The sequence below is a fragment of the Alligator sinensis genome, unplaced genomic scaffold (assembly GCF_000455745.1).
Source record: "Alligator sinensis unplaced genomic scaffold, ASM45574v1 scaffold768_5, whole genome shotgun sequence".
NCBI lineage: Eukaryota > Metazoa > Chordata > Crocodylia > Alligatoridae > Alligator > Alligator sinensis.
In genome coordinates, this window is record NW_005841991.1 from 728,209 (window position 1) to 740,728 (window position 12,520).

Consider the following 12,520-nt stretch of genomic DNA (forward strand, 5'->3'; position numbering starts at 1 on the left):
ACAGGGAGATAGTAAATGATGATATCGCATCTCATTGGGAGCAACATGCATAAACTGTCAACTCTGTGTTTTGTGGATGTTCTGAAACGTGACATTTCCTTTTTGATGAGCAGATAAAGTGAAGATACAAAACACTTTAGGTTGTTTAAATTTTCCTAGAGTGAATTTTAGTGTTGCGGGAAGGTGACAGAGTGCTAGCCTCTTAATCACAGATCAGGCAATGGCAGTGCATGCTGCTCTGCCAACAAACTTGGATCAAGAGGGTACTTAGTGGTAATGAGGAAGATAAAAGCTACAAAGACTTTCAAGTTCTGCAACTGTAAATCAGCTTATTGGAGGCAGGGAACTAAGTATTATGAAACAAATAGAGGAATCACCAAGGAGTAAGAGATATCCTTTAGTCTTTTCTGGAACTAGCCAAGCCCAATATGGGGTAGATGAGGTAAGCAGAGCACTCAATTTGTCTTAGATGCCTAATGGGTTCCCCATGGTACCTGTCCCCAGAAAGCTCAACTGAGCAAAATGGGGATTTGAGGGCGTGCTTTTAAATGGCTTGGAAAGGAAACACCAGAGGAATAGTCTCAGATACCATACCTTCTCCAATTCAACAGAACTGTTATCGTCTATTAAGAAATTGGCAGACATAGTATAGCTGAGTTTTGGGGAAACAGTTGAAGCTGCCAGATTTACTATCAAAAAAGGCACAAGAGAACTACTGTAATCCGTTCAAATTTGGATTCAGGACAGGGAAGCACAAAGGGTGAGAATAAAAGGAAACAGCTGAGAAGAGAGAGGGGGAGTTGATCACGGGAGGTCAGAACAAGAACTGTTTGTCTGTGCCCTAACTTCAAGGGTACAGGAAAAAAAAACTTGGGGTAACAACTTGAGAGAACTTAATCTGGGGTCATTCTAAACAATTTGCTGACACCCAACAAATATTTGTTGGCATTTCACTTGTCTTAATCGTTGTTTACCAAGCCTACACACGGGCCGAAGTTCATTGCAGGCATAACTCTACTGAAGTCAATAGAGTTGCACACAGGAGGAATTTGGCCTCAGTAGCCTCCCTGCACCTGGGGCTAATAAAAAGAAAAGGTAGAGCCATGGCCAGATCAGGTAGGTATAGCTGAGCCAGGCACCAAAGAGGTGACTGAAGGAACCCCAGGGAGATTAGCTAGTTAGGTTTAGGGCACTCAGGCTAACTTTAGGGACTGGGGCAGGAGATCAGCAACTAGATTTAGGACTAAAGACACACTTAGGGGGAAAAGCTAGGGACAGACTGGGGAGGCAGGCAGGGATTGGGAAGAGGATGAACCTAGCCACACAGGAGAGGGAAGCTGGGAGGGAGCCCTGAGGGTGACTGTGAGTAGAAGGACAGCGGGCCAGGGAGTGGGGTAGGAGTCTTGAGGGAGGAATGGGAGGGGGAAGAAGGGGGACTCTTGTGCAGGAGGCCTTGCACCCCCAAGTCCTTGTTTCTCTATAACAGTGGTCACCAACCAGTGGATCTCAATCCACGGGTAGATCTCGGAGCCTCTTGTGGTAGATCTTGGAGCCTCTTGGAGTTGATCCGAGGCTGGGGTGGGGGGCTGAGTGCCCGCATGCATGTACATGTGCGTCCCAGCTCAGCAGGTCAGTCTGTGGGGGAGGGAAGGGGCAGGAGCTAGATCGAGTCCCCCACAGTGAGGGACAGTGCCGCAGAGGCAGGAATGGGGTAAGTTGATCGGGGCCCTGGCCGGGTGGGACTTACCTGCTTAGGAGGCGCACCCCCAAATATTTTTTTCCCCCTCTGCCGCAATCCACACCCCACCCCACCCCCCCTTTCCTTTCCTATAGACTTACCTACTGGGCAGCAGGGGTGGGGAGTGGTAGTGGCGCATGGTAGATCTTGGGTTGCTTTTAAATGCCAAGGTGATCTCCTACTTAAAAAGGTTGGAGACCACTACTCTATAATATACTCTGCAACCCTCTCCTAGGTATATCACATGCTGGTCCCCATATTCTTTGCCCATGAAAGAAACCCAGGCAGGAGGCTACTATCACACCCTTGTTTCTAGCTATTTCACATCCTGGCTCTCTTCCACAAGACACTGACCCCGCCAATGGCCTTATGCTCCTCTAGCACTCTTTTTACACCCTGGGTGCATCTACACAAGATGTTTACTGTGGAGTTACCCAATTAGCTCTGCAGTAAACATCTTGGTGTCTACATGTGTGGCCCTGTTAGGCCACAGGCAACTAATAAACTGCACAGCAGGTTAGTACTTGTAAATACAAGTGACTATCCTGCTGTGGGAGCTTTTTTGTGTGCAGCAACACATGTGTAGACACTGACCCAGCTGGCTGGGGCACAAGGGTGCTTCAATGTGGGGACTGCCTGCCATCTAGCCCTGCACTGAAGCACTCTCTTGCCCCAGCCAGCCCCTCTGCAGCATGCCAAGCTGGGGGGGAGCAGCCCTGGGCTGCCAGGCTGAGCCCCCAGGGCCCACTTCCAGCCAGGGCTGCTCCGATCTGGCTTGACACGCTGAGGTCCCAGGCACATGTAAGTGTGCGCCCAGGAGCAATAATCTCCAGTGTAACAAGCACTGGAATTTATTCATGTGCATTAATATGCACGTGTAGATGTGCCCCCAGTGATCAAACAGCCTAGCTGACTCCCTGGCAGGCTTCCTGCTTCTGGTATACTTAAAGAAATGTCTATTGTTAAGTTTTAGGTCTCTAGCAAGTTTCTTCTCAGATTCTCTTTTAGCTTGCCTTATTTACAGTTTCACATTCGACGTGCCAGAATTTATACTGTTTTTTATTTTCCTCATTTGTACTTAACTTCCACTTTTTAAATAGAGTCTTTTCTTCCTTACAAAGCTTCTTTTGCTCTCCCATTTAACTATGCTAGCTCCTTTTTAGTCTGCTTTCTATTTCTTCTTTTTTTTCCTTTGATTTTCAGCATGCTTTTACTCTGCATCTCCCATATGGTGTTCTTAAGCAGTTCTCAAGCTGCTTGCACGTTTTTAACCTTCTTTGGTAACCTTTTTCATTTCCTTCTAACTAGCATCTGCATGTTTGCATAGTTTCCCCTTTTTAAAGTTAAAAGCTACCATGGTGAATTGTTTTGTTTTTTTATCTCCTCCTACAAGGATGTCAAATCCAATATATTGTGATCATCATTATAGGGGGGGTCTCAATAATTACCTCTTGTACCAAATTCTGTGTATACTATTTAGGATTAAATTAAGAATAGCCGTTCTTCTTGTTGATTCCAGGGCAACTTCCTTCTGAAATAATTTATTTATGATGTCTAGAAATTTAGACTCTGCATCCCTCTGGGATGAGATATATCAAGTCTACCTGAGGACAACTGAAGTTACCCATTATTATTGCTTCTGCAGCCTCTGTCAACTCCCTTAGCAATTCTAGCTCACTGAAGCCATCCTGGACCAGTGGTCAATAGTATATCCCTAGAAGTATACTCATCCTTAGACACTGAATTTTTACCCACACAGATTTTATGGTACTTTTTTCTTCTTTTTTAATAGTTAAAAGATCTTCCCTATTTGACTTGATGCAGTCTTTAGCATAGAATGCCACTCCCCCATTAGTACAACCTACTCTATCATTCCTATAGAATTTGTACTCTGGTATTACAGTATCTTATTGGTTTTTCTCATTCCACCATGTTTCTGAGAGATCTATGTCATTATAGTCAATGAATGCCAAGCATTCTAGTTCACCCACCTTGGATACTAGACTTCTGGCATTAGTATAAAAGCCCTTCTGCTTTTTATTAGTGCCTAGTTGCCTACTAGTGTCCTGTTTAATTCGGAATCTGTTTTTCCTGCTCTTCCCTATAGTTTACCTGAGACTTCTTAACCTATTTCTTATCTTCTTTGGAAAGATCTAGATTGTTAGGAATTCACCCCTAAAGGATGTATCAATCTGAATTGTGAGCATGTCTGCATTTGTCAGCTTGTCCCCAGTTTTCAGTTTAAAGGCTCCTCTAACACCTTTTTAATATTATGTAACAGCAGTCTGGTACTACTTTGGTTCAAGTGGAGGCCATACTTCCCGCACAGGCTCCTCCAAATAGATTTCCTGGTTCCTAATAAACCAAAAACCCTCCTCTCCACACCATCTCCTCACTTATGCATTGAAATTCTGCAGTTTGTTTCAGGTACCAAACACCGGAAACAGGCATTTCAGAAAATGCTACCATGAAGGTGCTGAACTTTAATGTTCTCCCTAACAGCCTTAATTTAGCTTCCAGGACCTCTCTTCTGCACCTTCCTATGTCACTGGTGCCAACATGGACCATGACCACCATCCTCTCCAGCACTCCCAACAAGCTAGCCAGTACGTCTCTCGTGGGGTCTGCCAGGCAGATTTAACTAGGCAAGGAGGTCACCATGAAATCCTTCTACGTATCACACAACAAACTTTCTGTACTCCTAATAATGGAGTCCCTTAATAAAACCTATCAACTGGACTCCTCTGAAGGACTTCAGCTGGAGAGCAGATGCAAGCCGCAGGGTGCTTTTCCTCCTCTCCAGCATGCTGGGCTCTTATCCCAAGACCTTCCTTTTCCTCAGAAATACTGGGGCTGCCAGAATGGAGATGGGACTGCTCTACTATGCACTTGTAGGTCTCATCTAAATATTTCTCTCGCTCTTTCAGCTGCTCCAGTTCAGCTACTCTAGTCCGCAGGATCTATAATTGAACAAGTTGTTTTCTTGGTTTGGGTTTTTTGGTTTTGGGAAGGGGAGTGTGGTTGGTTGTTTCTTAATGTTATGTCCTATTTAGCTATATCTTATTCATCCTTTTAGAGAGGCAAGGATTTTTATGGATGGGATCTTTTATTGGACTAACTGTACATTTGGCAGAGACTTGGACAAGCTTTCAAATGTGGCACGTTCTTCTTCAAATGCACTGCATTCAAAAGCTTGCCTAAATCTATCCTGACCAAGTAGTTAGCTCGGTAAAAGATCTCACCCACAAAAATCCTTTCTTCTCATATATTTCCTGGACCATTGTGGCTACAAAGTCACTCCAGCACTACCAAATGATTTCTTTAGAGCAAGGCTGAACTAAATTGAAGTAACAGAGCAAGAGCTTGGGAATCTAAATATAGACTTAACAAGACTACTTAGGTGGGGCTTAAAGATGTTAAATCCCAAGAACCCAACTTTTGTTTAAAAAATATTTATCACTATGGCCTGAGTTCTACTAGATAAGGCTGAGTTCAAAGCAAAAGCTAAGTTTTAGCTACAACACATGCAGGCAAGATATTAGTTAAAAATACAGTTATGTTATGAAATACAGCCCTCACCTGGTTCCAAGTGCCAGCATTTTCCAACCACAAACTCACCTCACATGCCTAATTTGGTCTATTCTAGGGAGCACTTACTATGAAACAAGCTTCCTTACAAACTGCCCTTTTGGTCTCTCCCATTCACTTGCTCACACTTCACAAAGGAGCTGCCTTTTATGGTCTTTTGGTCTCAGTTAGCTCTGCCAATATTTTAGGCCCAGGCAGCAACTCCTCCTACAGCAGCCACCCAGTAAATACCTAAAAGACACTCAGTAAACATCCAGAAGACACTCAGCTAACACCGAGGGTAAAGACGAACATAATATTCAAAATGTCTCCTTGAGCAATGGGCAGAGGCATAACAAGGCAGCACAGTGCCAGGGGCTCAGATGAATGGGAGCAGCAACAACTTCTGGCTGCCAATGTGCCTTTGATGCAACTGTGTGGTTCTGGCAGCTGCTATTATGTTTCAGCCCCCTGTCCCAAGTCAGCACCTGGGACAGGTATCCCAATCACCCCGCTCTAGTTATGATGCTAGGAATGGGCATGAAAATGTTTTTAAAAATGTAGCATTTCAGCCACTGGACAACATACAGCCCCTGTTGTGCCCCCTGCCTGAAACACTTCAACACTACAATGGCAGCATGCAGCAGTGCAGGGGCAGGGGGGCAGCAGAGCCAATGTCAGTGAGTGCTCTTCCTGTCACTCAAAGTGATCCACACTGGAACCAGAAGACTGGAGACCTTGCATACCCACCCCCCATCATTAGAACCATAAAACCTGAGGCAGAGATACACTTGCTAACACCAGGTACTAGTGTCAGGCTTCCAAGTGTTTTATCACACCTATAGATCTGCATGCTAGCCACATGAAACATTTCAAATGTTATGCCTGCCTTTGACCTCTGAGCACATGGTTTGACCACCTGGTTTAAGACAGTGGTTTTCAACATTTTTCATTTGTGGACCCCTTAAAAAATCTTACATGGAGGTGCAAACCCCTTTGAACTGTAAGTGTGGGTATTCACATACTTTTGATTGTTGCCAACTTTTCTGGACCCCTTAGACAGTCTGTGGACCCCCCATGGATCCAAGGACCACAGGTTGAAAACTACTAGCTTAAGACAATTACTCGCTCAGAGCACCATCACCAAAAAACAAGCCAAATTCACACACCTCCCAGAAAGGAAAACCTTTTCTTTTTTTCTCTTGCTTTGTTTGCTCTCTCCTGTTTTCTTACTCTTGCTGTTCCCTGGGAGTGCAAGTCTCTGGGTAGTAGTGCAGATACATTGCCAGTGGTTTTCCAGGCACTGCCAAGCACCCTAGTACTCTCAGAAGACTGTGCGGAGAGACTCTGCACCTGATATTATTTCACCTAATGGGCACCTTAGTGGATGCAACTTGCCTAAATGTGATCCTTATCTGCCATGACCAACTCCCTGAATAAAACATTACTACAGAAGAAGATGGGTCCTCTTCCTCTTCACTGCTTTTTGTGCTTTAAACTTGAAGCAAAAATGGTAGTATGTCATAAAAGTAGATGCATTAATGATTACTGAAGTTCCTTGTGGGTTAAACCATGCACAATTAGGGCCTGAAGTATCAATTAGCTGTATTGTGGTAAGTGTCTCTAATTAGGGCTTGAAGTTTCAATTAGCTAGGTGGTGGTAATGCCCAAACGAGTTTTGTCCATGTTGCATAAATAACCATATTGACTCAAATACAAGACAACCCTAATTATATGACAACCCCCTGCCAATAATTAGATCCTATATATGGCAAAATTATAAATTTGTTATACTTTTCCAGGCATAGAATCTAATTATTGGAGGTTTGTCTTGAATTTTTCCCAGTCTCACTGCTACAGCAGGGAAAATAAATCTGGGGGTCAGGTAACCCCTCTGCCCTCTGTACCCCAACTTCGTCCCTCTGCAGCTTATTTCCTCCCTTCTTACTGACAGGCCCTGTTCTCCCTAAGCACATGGAAGTGATGAGAAAAGTTGAAAAAAATGACAGGAAAACAAACATAGGAAGAAAAAATGACAGGAAAATAAACAAATTAAATTTGCATATAATATTTATAGATTTTGTTAATCCAGAATTGATGCATTTTACCTTTTTTGAAACTGCTGCAAATTTTAACACCAAAAGGGGGTCCATAAGGATACTTTTAAATAGCACTTTAGCACCTACTTATATAATGTAAACTATGCATGATATTAGTGTAAAGTCAAAAGGCTCATGATTTACTGTATAATAAAGATCCCAGCAGAGTCAACAGCATTTCAAGCCATGGTGACCACACAGCTCAGTCTGGGTGTGTACACCAGATACCCCACAACAAAGGATCCATGTGCGTTTTTGTCACGAGTCCTGGGATCCTCCAAAAATTTATATGCAGATGAGGCATAGGACAACCTGGTTTGGTGTTACCTCATGGGGCGCACCCACACATGCAGGCACGTGCGCTTGAGGCAACTCAAACAGAAGCAGTGAAAATTTGAGCCGAGGCTTTTTGCCTCAGCACACATGCCCAAACATGCACTTTGGTATGGGGTAAATTGTGCCCCTTGGGGCAAAATAACCCTACCTGGCTCCTCCTGGATCTGCAGCCAAAATAGCAGTATAAAAAGCTGCCCTGTCAAGTAGCTCAGGGCTACTCACTCTCAGGAGCTTCTGGGGCCCAGTCAATTGGTACCTAGGGACACTACCCCTTGTGCCAGCTGGACTGCTGAAGCAGCCCTGAGAGTTCCCTGCACCCTCTACCCACAGCAGCAGTCTGGCAGCGTGGGCTGCTGCCTGACTGTGACCAGATGCCACCTGCAACAGCATGTGGCCCTAAGGCTGCATGCCTGCCAGACCCGGATGAGGACTACATGGCCATTAGAAGCATCTGCCCCTCTGGGCCAGCTGCCAGTGGGCTGTGGCTGCACAATTGGCCTTTGTGCAGCACTACTGCCATGTGCGCCCCTGCCTGGCCATCTAGGCACCTATGGCTCAGAAGATGTTCTCAGTGTGGTGGCCTGCTTTGAACTGTCAAAGCGTGTCCTCCTGGCCCCAAGTGGCCATGAGGTCAGCCACCTCCAGCTGGGTCCCAGGTGCCAGCTCTAAGCAGACTTCTCTGCCTGGGTCCTGCCCCTTGCCTCACTAGCAGGAATTCTGATGTTACCTGTTTAAAAAAAATTGCAAAATCCCTGATAAAAATATACCAAAGTCACACCTTAAAATACTCCAAAATCCATGTTCTTCCACGAGTAAAACAAAAGACCACTAGACACACACACACACAGACCAAATCAGTTGGGCAATGTTTTATTGATATATTTACCATTTTAAAGCAATTTGGAGCCTACCAGTGCCTCTATCATCACAATAAAATAAATTATAAATATCTATACAGTTTGGCATTGACTATTGGCCTTTTTGTCACAGAAAAATCAGAGCTGCCCCTACCCCCTTCACTCACCAGGATGTGCAGCACTGATTAGCACTGATATGCCAGTGCCGTGTCCCTGCCCTTGCCCCACACTTGCAATCCACAGCCTGCCCCTGACCCCAGTCCCCTCACTCCTGACCCACAGGGCCAGATATGTGGGTGAGAGGTCTGTCGGGGGGCTTGTGGGTGGATTGTGGGGGGACTGTCACCCCCAACAGGGGCCACAGCCCCTCAATAAGGAACACTTGCCTCCTGCAGGAGATACCCTCCCCCCCTTGCAGGGCCCATGGGCCTCCGCCCGGCCCCAGCCCCAGCCCCAGCCCCCAATTGCTGCCCCGCCCGGCCACAGTATCCCCACGCTCACTGGCTGTAGTCACGGCCATTGGCACAGTGGGGGGGCAGAAGGGATCAGCCCCGGCTGCCTGGAACCCGCACTGCCACTGCTGTATCGCCAGGGTTCAGCCTGGCTGGCAGGGTGCCACATGGTGCTTTGGGCTCTTTGGCAGCTTGTGGCCACTTGGGCTGAGCGGTGCTGGGCTCCAGGGTACAGCTGGAGCTGCCAGACAGCACCCAGCACAGTGCCCTGCTGAGCCAAGTGATGCAGCAGCAGCAGCACAAGTGCCAGGCAGCTGGGGCTGATCCCCACTGTCCTGCACCATGTGAGGTGGGGCTCTGCTATGAGGCCCCAAGTGGCCCCAACCGCCACTGCTACTGCTGGTGAGTATGGGCTGTGCGGAGGGTGGGGCAGGCAGGGGAGCAAGCAGGGGCTGTTTAGGGGAGCGATCAGGGAGCAGGGGCTGGGCAGAGCCTACCAGTGCATCTCTGTGGAGGACTGAGCATCTGGTTGCCTCAGGGCATGGTCTGGGACCATGACTTGCCCCACAGTTTCACAGCAGGTTTTTTTTTTAACCCCTGGATATCCAGGGGTCTAATTTTGCCCCTGCACTGTAAATCTGCAGCGCGGGGAACATTTTTCTGTTCCTACACGTGCAGCTTGCAGCGTCTCAAAGGGGTTTGAGACACTGCAAGAGGCACGTGCACACTCGTCTGGACATGCCCATGGAGGGCAGGGTCATACTAATCATATGCAACAGATTGAGAGAGGGGCAACCGAGGGATTCTGGATGAACTGTTTGGGGCCCAATTTGGTGATATTTTCCAGACATTTAAGGCTGGTGAAGAAACAGGAATCATTGGAATTGGGAAAAGCAGGCGGAGCTCAGCTGCAGGAGTGAAGAGGAAGTAAAATGTGTGCAATATAGTGGCTCACTATGACTTGAGAAAGAGTTACTGCTGAGAGGGGCTGCGAGCAATGGACACTAGGGCTGTGTGAAATTTCGGCAGCCGTTTTGTTTTGGAGGTATTTCAGGTCATTTCGGCACCTGAAACAGTGAATCCAAATTGAAACAGAAGGCTCTGCAACACAAATGAAACGAGGCATCCAAAACATTTCAGAAGTGTTTCAGGGTCTCCTTGCTGCTGCTGCCTGCCCTCTACAGCCCCATGTCGCCGGGGGTGGTGAGGAAAACCCTGGCACGGATCTCTGCTCCCTGCAAAGCCAGGTCACATAGCAGGGCAGTGCTGGTCCCTGCTGCATGACCTGGCTCTGTAGGGATCAGATTTGCACAAGGGTCTCCTCGCCGCTGCTGCCCACCCTGCACAGCCCCACATCACCAGGGCAGCACGGGGCAAGCAGCAGCAACGAGGAGACCCCCAGCACAGATTCTGCTCCCTGTGGAGCCAAGTCACACAGCAGGGACCAGCAGGTTTGCTCGCTGCTCTGCGCTGCTTCCCTGACCAGCAACCCAGCATCACAGGGTTCAGGGATCTGCGCAAGGGTCTCCTTGCCTGCATGGAGGGCAGTGGCCCTCCCCTTCCCCTGCACGAGCCACCCATGGCCCCATCCTGCTCCCTGCTGGTGCCCTACAGCTCTTGGCCACAAGCCCCACCTGGCTGGGCAGTAGGGCTGTGTGAAGCTTGCAATCTGTTTGAAACAGTTTTAACCAAAATGAAACAGGACAGTGATCTGAAACACCAAAACGAATCACTGTCCTTCAAAATGGCCGAATCCAAAACCAAATTGAAACACAGCCGTTTCACACAGTCCTAATGGACACTACCATATATCCTATTTAGACGGGCTGCACTGATTGAAAGCCTGATCTATGCCTTAAAAGGCAGAGAGAGGGATCAACAAAACAATGGGGTATAAGGGGTGGAGGAGGAGGACCTGAAGCTCAAGACAATGGCAGTGGTGGCAAGTAAGCATGAGGTGGAAAAAGAGTTGAAGAGCCGAAATGAAGATCTGGAAACAGATGGAGAGTGGGTGAAGGTGGAGAAGAAAGGAAGAAAGAAGGTGACAGCAGGAGCAATGGCAGAGGCAGCAATGATGAGGGTGACGACACCAAAAGGAAGACAGGAGCAGAGGAGAGCGGGAGACAGAGTGGGAACAGCAGGAGAGTAGCAGGTGAAGATATGTTCGGAGAGAAGCAGAGGATGGCAGGAGCACAACAGCAGGCTGGCCCACCAGGCTTAGCATAGTGGGAAAACATGGAAAAGGCATCAAGAGAAGCTAGAGAGAAGCGGAGGCTATGGATAAAGGCAACATTAACCGGTGATGGGAAGCAGATGGGATTGACGATGAACAGACAATTTCCTGGAAAAGGTACTGTTTGAGATTTTGGAAGTGCAGGTGGACCATCTCACCAGCCTGATTGCTTTCTCAAGCCAAAAGACTTGGGAATTGACTTACTGGGATGGAGAAGGGTATGAGAACTCTTGGAAGAAATATGCAGAGCATGTGGGAGGGAGGAATTAAGAGGGATAACATTCATAGCAGGGGAAAATTCAAGAGAAAGACCAATTAGAGTTTGAATGTACATAGATTTAGTAGAGGCAGAAGACAGAAAGACAGATGGAAGAGTACATCCAAAGGGTCATGTCGGTAGAGAAAGTAAGGGACAAATATGGTAGCTGGACAGGGCTTTGGAGGGTGCAAGTAATGTTACAAGCAGACGAGTGGAGCTTAGGTGGGGTGCTGCACTTCCCATCAGTGATCCAGCTAGGGACACACCGGGGTTTTATAATGTACCATGGGCAACCAAAGCATTGCAACAAATGCAGAAAGGTGGGGCATCTGCCTGCACACTGCCCACCTCACAAAGTGCTACAGATGTGAAGGGATGGGGCATTGAGCAGCAGAGTGCCAGGAGTCCTTAAAATGCACTATTTGTACACTTGTATTTTAGGCTCCCCAAAGCCTTTGTGTTACAAGCATAGTTAGACCACCTGAGAAACAGCAAAACCCACAGGAGGAAAGCAGAGTAGAGGAGGGGTTGGACACCAAGATAGAAATGGTGGAAGAATGAGTTGCAGCCTGCAAGGGGCTGCTTGGGGCCCCCCTGCCCCACATACCCACCCCCTGGCCCACACACTGGGGAGCTGGGGCTTGGGGGTGGGGGCAGCAGGTCAGGAGTGAGGGGCATTGGCCAGGGATGTTTACAAATGGGTCCTGGTACAAAAAAGGTTGAGAACCACTGGACTAGGTGACCTCCTGAGGTCCTTTCCAACCCTAATTTTCTATGATTCTGTGATTCTAAGAAAACCTGCAGGAGGGTGGAACAGAGAAGGAGAAGAGCAAAATTCCCTGATCGAGGCAGTGCAGGAGGAGATAGGACACAGAATGGAAAGAAAAGCAGGAACAGCAAACAGCTCAGACATGGAGGTAGGGGTGGGGAAAAAAGAAGACACCTTTCAGATAACAGAAGTGGAGATGGAGGAAGAGAA

General features: G+C 47.4%; 1 protein-coding gene across 2 annotated transcripts in view; it reads right to left on the minus strand.

Moving 5' to 3' along the window:
• Positions 1 to 12,520, minus strand: part of TMEM229B (transmembrane protein 229B) — a 69,115-nt gene that overhangs the window by 6,199 nt on the left and 50,396 nt on the right. The gene's annotated exons all lie outside the window — the stretch shown is intronic.